Below are 7413 nucleotides of genomic sequence, written 5' to 3'. Positions count from 1 at the left end.
TAACGTTTATTATCTGGCTTCTGCAATTACTAAGCCTTGTTTCGTTTTGTGTAATCTGTTCCCTCAGTTCCCTCTCTAGAAATTCACAACTGTTCCATGAAAGGGGTCTGAGGGTAAGGCTTTTATTTCATAAAGCTCTACGGAGTTTCTTTTCCTTTTTGATATCTCTCTCAAAAAACTTAGCAACTGCAAATATAGTATCAATTCTTACGACCTTGAATCTAGATTGGTTGGCAGCCTACTAATATAGGCAGCAAAACCATTCTCTATTGCATCACCTTTTCATTGCCTGTCTTCACTTTTAATTCTAATGTACCCTGTTTTCTTCAATCACCAAAGCAAATTAAGAAACAACTTGTTGGATGATTAACTATTCAACTCCGGTTATGCTTCTTTTCTTCTTTACAGTTAAATTTTATTCATAATTCATCCCATCAGTCTGGTATCTCGAACTGTAATGAAAACTAAAATCAGGCCGAGCTCTTTAAACTTCACGTTGCCTTGGTTGCTGTAAATTTCACCTATTAAAAGTGCACTTGTTGGCTTACATTTGAATAAGACCACACCTGGTACTAGTGGACCTTCTTGTCTCGGATGATTATCTCATAGCTTAACCTTTTTTCTTTATCTATATACACGTGCAACTAATAGCTTTTGCTTTGCGTGAGCAAAAAAACTAGGACTTGGTTAAAACCTGTACTATGTCTGCTTTACCGAATTGCATGATTCATACTTAGATCTTGTAACTTGTTATGAATTCCAGTTTTCTCTTGGACTAGCAGCACCCAAATAAATTCGTAAGGCCTAAATTTTCCTGTGCATTACCTCATGTTTCCCTGAATCTGAGTATTCTATTTTACAGTAATCTAATCTGAAGTTGAAATCTATGTGGCTCCTGTTGACTAAAGTACCGCTGGTCAAAATGATATGCATCCTTGTTTAAAGAATCCTGGTTGAACTGAAAAATTCTGGATAGAACCCTCTTTTGCTATTACACTATGTTTTTAGAACCGGACCAGATAGCGACTCGGCCGAGGTCAGGGGTCAGGGGTCAATGGGTTCGACCGGGGGTCGATAGGGGTCGAACCGGATGACGTCATTAATAAAAATTATTTAAAAATTAAAATATTATATATATAATATATAATAATATATTGATATTAATAAAGGTATATTCATATATATTTGATGTTTCAAATATATTTAACAAGAAAATACAAAGAAATTAGAACAATCAAGTAGCAATTTATATTATTTAATAAATATTAACAAGTTTAGAATTAAAATTATGAATTTAATTGAAAAATAACATCAAATTTTAGGACAATATTTATAAAGTATCAAATATTTGAGGTATATCAATAAGTTTTAACAATTTAGGGGGTCAAAACATAATATTTAAAAGTTTGAAATTTTTTTTTTAAAAAAGCACTGTTGAACCGGAAAAACCGGTTTTTACCCGGTCAAACCCGGTTTTTGACCGGCTTTGACCGGGTTTTAAATTTCCGGTTTTTTAATATGACTCGGACCGGCTACCTGGCCGGTTCCCGGTTCGACCGGTTCGACCGGTTCGACCGGCCGGTCCGGTCCGAGTTTCAAAACAGAGCTATTACATTGGTGTGGATTTGGTGGTTTAACACTTCTAATCCGCTTTATCCTTTGAAGTCTTTATATGTGGTATAGTATAGATTTTATGTATATGGCCTTGGATTTGTTTGTTTTGAGTTTTATATAATCGGATGTTGGCTAAATCAACATGTTGTTATTTTCCTTTTCAGGGCAAAGGAGTAGTTGAAGACTATTGCCGATGATGCATTGTCAATATGTTCCAAACGGAGAGAAGTTTTTGGAGACCTAATAAAACTGATTTTAAGGTGAACATTGTTGTGACCATTAAATTTGGGAAATTGTATTTAGTATTTGAAGGCCTGACTAATGTTCTGAAAAAAGTTCCTTCAAATTGTAAAGGGTAAAGTGTAGGTTTGTGGGAAAAGGCAGCAAGAGATCTTCAAATTGCATTGAAGCTGGACTACAATTAGGAGATTTATGTTAAAAAGGTAATTGTCTTGTCTCACTTGGAAATCCTTGGTGGTTTTCCCAGCATCTGCCAGGTTGATTTTGGTATCTCCTGCTTGGGTGAATTCATGTTGGACTAGTATTATCCTCAGACCTTTTCAGCTCCAAGTAGCTACAAAGTAGTAATTGTTGATGCCAATTTTGCAGTCCATGGATACAAAGTATAACATTGTATTTAGGTGGTTGTACTGATAGACTAGATTGAAAACATAGTCTCACAATTTTTGGAGAGAAAATAAAAAGGACAGATATGAGCTTTCTGCAATAGACATAACAAAATAATGCCATCAGATACCTTAAATTTCTTCTTTTCTTCACTATTTCTCATATGTGCTTTACCTAGTTTAAGAATTTTTTTTTTTTTTTTGCCTTTTTTGGTTAGGGGGTTGGGAGAAAAGGTGGGGGGGGGGGGGGGGGGGGGGGAGAGGAGGGGTGTTGGCTCGACTCTGAGATTTCTTTTCTGGAACCTATATTTCAGTGACCTTCTGATTGGGAATTAGATTGGCAATAGAGCTCTTACAAGAGAAACACAGCTTTAAAGAATTTTGACTTAAGCTGCAGTATTTATTCTCACTGGATTGGTGTATAGACAAAGTATTCCTTATTATTGGCTCAATCTTTTCAGTATTATTGCAGCAACTGAAAACAAATTCTCTGTTTCTGTATGATGCACTGTTACAAAATATGGAGTTGCCTGAAGTAGTACTTTGCATTACTGCCAACAACAATTTTTCCTGAGTTCTCAGTTTTTCTGCTTTGCAGTTCAATGCCGCATATCTTGGATGATGCCTCTTCATTTGCTTCATATCCTTTCGAAGCTCAAACAGCCAGAATTCAATATGAGCATTTTTAGAGGTGGAATGATCTATTATTCATGTTGTTATGGAAAAATAACTCTGCATTTGCTTTTTGAACTCAGATTACATCAGTTCTCAGTTTAGTTCCCGTTTGGTTAGCAGAAAAACATGGGAATGTGCTGTGACAACTCAATAACTGCATCAGGCCCCTGCGAAGTGTATTGCAATTCTTTGTCTTCTTCCTCTTTTGATCACTTTGAGAACGTTTCCTCCTTACATCAGTTCTTGTTTCGTCATTTGCTTATGGAATTCTGGAAGAAGCTTTGCCTTCCCTTAACAGACTGTAAAGAATTTATTCTACGAAGATCTAATGAATCAGGATGCTATGAGCCCTGCGGTGTATGAAAGCTCTTAATAGATCACAAATTGAATCCGTGACATGAGGAGGTTTTCATGGTTAAACCTAAGCTCCAAAGTCTTAGGCACTTGAAACGTCAGCCGACAAATCATGTGGTGACATTTTTCTGCAAACAGCTCATGAGAACTCGAAACAATCGACAGAAATAAGCAGAAGTAATACAAAATTTTACGCAATATGAGTGATATGCCTCATTTCATGACTGCAAAAGCTAAAGCAGATTATGACCAATGCCCTGTACTTTATCTGCGCGTAGCATGAAGCGTTGCAAACTAATATAGGCAAAGTTCAATTTTTAGAATGTACTTGCTTTAAGTCAAAACATTAAGAAATAACTTTGTTTAAACCGGCAATGTCAAGAATTCCAGTTGCATTCTCAATTCCACGAATTCAGCTTTTATGCAGATTGAGTGTCGACTACATAACGGGTGATGAAATTCATGCTCCATCCATGGGTTCCTAAGCATTACTTCATCGTGAGAAACTGAGAATAAACCCAAGGGAGATATGTGCAATAAACACGTTGCTAAACCTAAACAAAATACTCCTATTGATGATGGCTCGGGAAACAACCTCCAACGTATGAGACAACTGATTTTAAAAGCCAAATTGTTTTCATGAGATTGGTTTAAAACCAAATAATTTGTTTTGTCATTGTTGTTCATGATAATTTACCATAAATTATTACTTAAACAACTGCCTTCAGTTTCTACAAGTTCTATGATTACCTTTTTTTTTGTAACATTAACTACAGTGCTGCAAAGCAGCTTTTGTCTATTTAGAGAGAATTCCAAAACTCTTGGATTGTGGCAACAGCTGCTCCCTTCCTCTTTCCAGATGAACAGTGCAAATGTATCAGATGCTATTTCTTGCAGTTCTTCAAGATTAGCGTGTGGCATTTGCACCAAACTCCAGAATTCATCCATATTAAACCTTCCCATGCAATCTTCTTTGGCACGTTCCATAGCAAGTTTAAGCGTGGCTTTAGCAAACCTCTTAGCTTCACCATCCAAGAGTTCCAGAAAGATTTACAAGTGAGACATCTCGGGAATTGGCCACAGGGGTTATTGATCTGAATTTCTTCCAACTTCTCCGATGCGTTGGTTGAGTGCGATGGTCGATATTATGACGATGGTTGCGGGTGCCAATTGGGAACAGATTCAGATTGTGACGATGGTTGGGGGTGCCAATTGGGAACAAATTCAGATTTTGGGGCGTGGGTTTTGATGCACAAGTTTTGGATGGTTGGTGGAGCAAATCTGAACCTTTCATGGCGGCAGCCGAGAAGGTTACCGGTGCAAATCCAAGACCTTTCAAATCTTGAGATTTTTTTTTTAAATCAATATCATGTTAAATTTGGTCTAATTATAAGCCACTTCTCGCAAATTTTTCCCTAGTGTTCATATTTCATAATAGTTGGATATATAAAAAGCAAAGTGAGCCAAATGAAGCAGATGAATTCATTCTGCTGTCACCAAAATGACTGAACTAGCAATAGGACTAGAAATTACGCAAAGAAGGGTTCTTATTATGTTTACAATTAGGGAGGGACAGCTCGCGCGATACGCAAGAGTTTGATGCTTGTGGTTGAAAGTAATTAGTAATTATTGTTTAATATTTTGTAGTATAGGAACTGAAATATGATGACTTTATCCGTGTGATTTAAACAGAAAAAATCAGAAATTGGGTAGTGAGTCAATAAAATAATATGTAATAAAATAGCCATCTACTATATAAAAATGAATTGCAGTAAAAAACTATGTTTGAATTTCAACTGCAAATTATCATCAAAAGTCTCTTCTGGAACTTTATCCAGGATGGCAAAACATTAAAAGCATTAACTGGATGCCTCATCTCCCGAATCTCCGTGAAAGATCCCTCAATTAAGTAATGGTTGTGATTTTTCCCTTGATTTATGCTCAACTTAACTTATCAAGTTTATCCATCAATCACTTTGCATCCAATCTAATCTAGACTAATTTTATTTTAGACTAACTATTTATATAATTTGGTAGGCATAATCTATCTATCTATTACTATATTATATAATTGTGTTTGTTTCTTTTTTTATAATATCTAAAATACCCTTCCTCATAATGCTCATATAATCTAATCTTTCTAATGTTTCTATTTGAGTCCTATATGATAACAATTTTCCTAAACAAATGATTGAAAGAGATTATAATTATGTGTCCGATGTTTTGTGTAGTCCCACAAAACAATCTTTCTAATCCAATCTTCCAAAGCATGTTACACCAATAATAACCAAATTCATACTTCTTATCTTTTGATCTATCTTCTATCTATTATCTATTATCTATTATCTATTACTATATTATATAATAGCCTTTTTTTCCCTTTTGCTAATGCTTAAAATGCCCTTCCTCATAATGCTCATCTAATCTAATCTTTCTAATGCTTTTGTTTGAGTCCTACATGATTACAATCTTCCCAAAAAAAATGATTGAAAGAGATTATAATTACATGTTGTATATTTTGTGTAGTCCCACAAAATGATCTTTCTAATCTAATCTTCCTAAACAAATGATTAGGATCTTTCTAATCCTTCTTTAACATATCACATCCAAAACATATTACACCAATAATAACCAAATTCATACTTCTCATCTTTTGAACAAAAAACATCTTTTGGGACCTTGCCAATAAGAAATCTTTTGCTGTATTTCTTTCACTTCCTCAACTAGCATAAAGTGAAGCATACAAGGCTTCTCTATTTTTTCAGTATAAATAAATAGAAAAATCAAGAAATTAGTGAAAGAAAAAGTCCCATCTAAGAAAATCACTTTAATTGTTCTTCATGTGCTGTGTTGGTGTCTTTTAACTAGGTTATCTTCTGCTTTGAGTCTCTTTCTCCAAAGAATTCATCCCCACAGCATCATCAATAGTAAGGTTCATATCTCCTTTCTATTAAATTAGGGTTAATAACAAAAAAGCCCCCTATGGTATACCTAATACACAGAAAAGTCCACGTGGTTTCAAAACATACAAAATGACACCTTATGTTTTGAACTAAATTGTAAACTAACAGAATTCATTAAACTTAACGGAATTCGGTAAATTAACGAAAAACTTAACGGAATTCGGTAAATTTAATGGTAAATTTAACGAAATCCGATAAGTTTAACGGCCAAAACTGTCATTTTTGTTAAGTTTATCGAATTTTGTTAGTTTACAATTTAGTTCAAAACATGAGGTGTCATTTTGTATATTTTGAAACCACGGGGAGCTTTTTTGTGTATTAGGTATACCACAAGGGACTTTTTTGTTTTTAACCCATTAAATTATAAAGTTTCCATAGAGCTTTACCCTGTTTGAGCTTTATTATAATCTAAGACTAACATACCAAAACATAAAATATAAAATATTAGTTCACCTTTAATTCAATAGATGACGCTGATTATTATATGGTTCTTTAGGCTCTAGAATGAGGAACTACTCATTGTTACAGGGTTGACGAAATTTTTTTTTAGTTTTAGATTTTGAAAGATCATCTATGAGACAATTTGTTATAGCTCTTAATTCATGATGTTGAACTTATTGCTTTCTTTGGCAACGCATTATTTTGCAATTTATCCTTCCAGTGCCTACCAACACACACAAGATGGATTATGGATGGTTTATGCATATTGATAGCAACACGTACATGATGTACAATAAGATCTCTAAATTTAAAACTTAATTATTATGCAAAATGCTTTATTTTGCAATTTATCTTTCTAGACCCTACCAACACACACAAGATGGATTATAGTTGGTTTATGCATATTGGTATCAACACGTACACGACATACAATAAGATCTCTAAATTTAACACTTAATTATTATGTAGCATGTCAAAAGATATCCCATATTTTATAATTTATCTTTGCAAGTTGTTTCTTTACATTGTTAGTCGCATGGCAGAAATTTTTTCCTTTATATGATTAGTTGGAATCTTTGTTTAATTGGACAATGGGCTGTGTTTTTGTGTCTCTTTTTGACTATTAGAATTTAGTATTTAGCAATATAACTACGTAGCCAATAGCCACATGAATGTTTATTATTAAAATTTCAAGAGAATATTAATTCAGAAAATTTTGTCAACATTTACAAGAACTATAG

General features: G+C 34.1%; 1 long non-coding RNA gene across 1 annotated transcript; it reads left to right on the top strand.

Annotated features, from left to right (window-relative positions):
- The first annotated feature begins 1740 nt into the window (after window positions 1–1740).
- On the top strand, window positions 1741–3181 carry LOC140021193 (uncharacterized). Its single transcript, XR_011825113.1, has 3 exons — window positions 1741–1874; window positions 1969–2057; window positions 2839–3181. It is a non-coding gene; the product is annotated as an uncharacterized lncRNA (long non-coding RNA).
- The last annotated feature ends 4232 nt before the right edge of the window (window positions 3182–7413 follow it).

Source organism: Coffea arabica, chromosome 1e (assembly GCF_036785885.1).
Source record: "Coffea arabica cultivar ET-39 chromosome 1e, Coffea Arabica ET-39 HiFi, whole genome shotgun sequence".
Classification (NCBI taxonomy): domain Eukaryota; kingdom Viridiplantae; phylum Streptophyta; class Magnoliopsida; order Gentianales; family Rubiaceae; genus Coffea; species Coffea arabica.
This window is presented reverse-complemented; position numbering and strand designations above follow the sequence as displayed.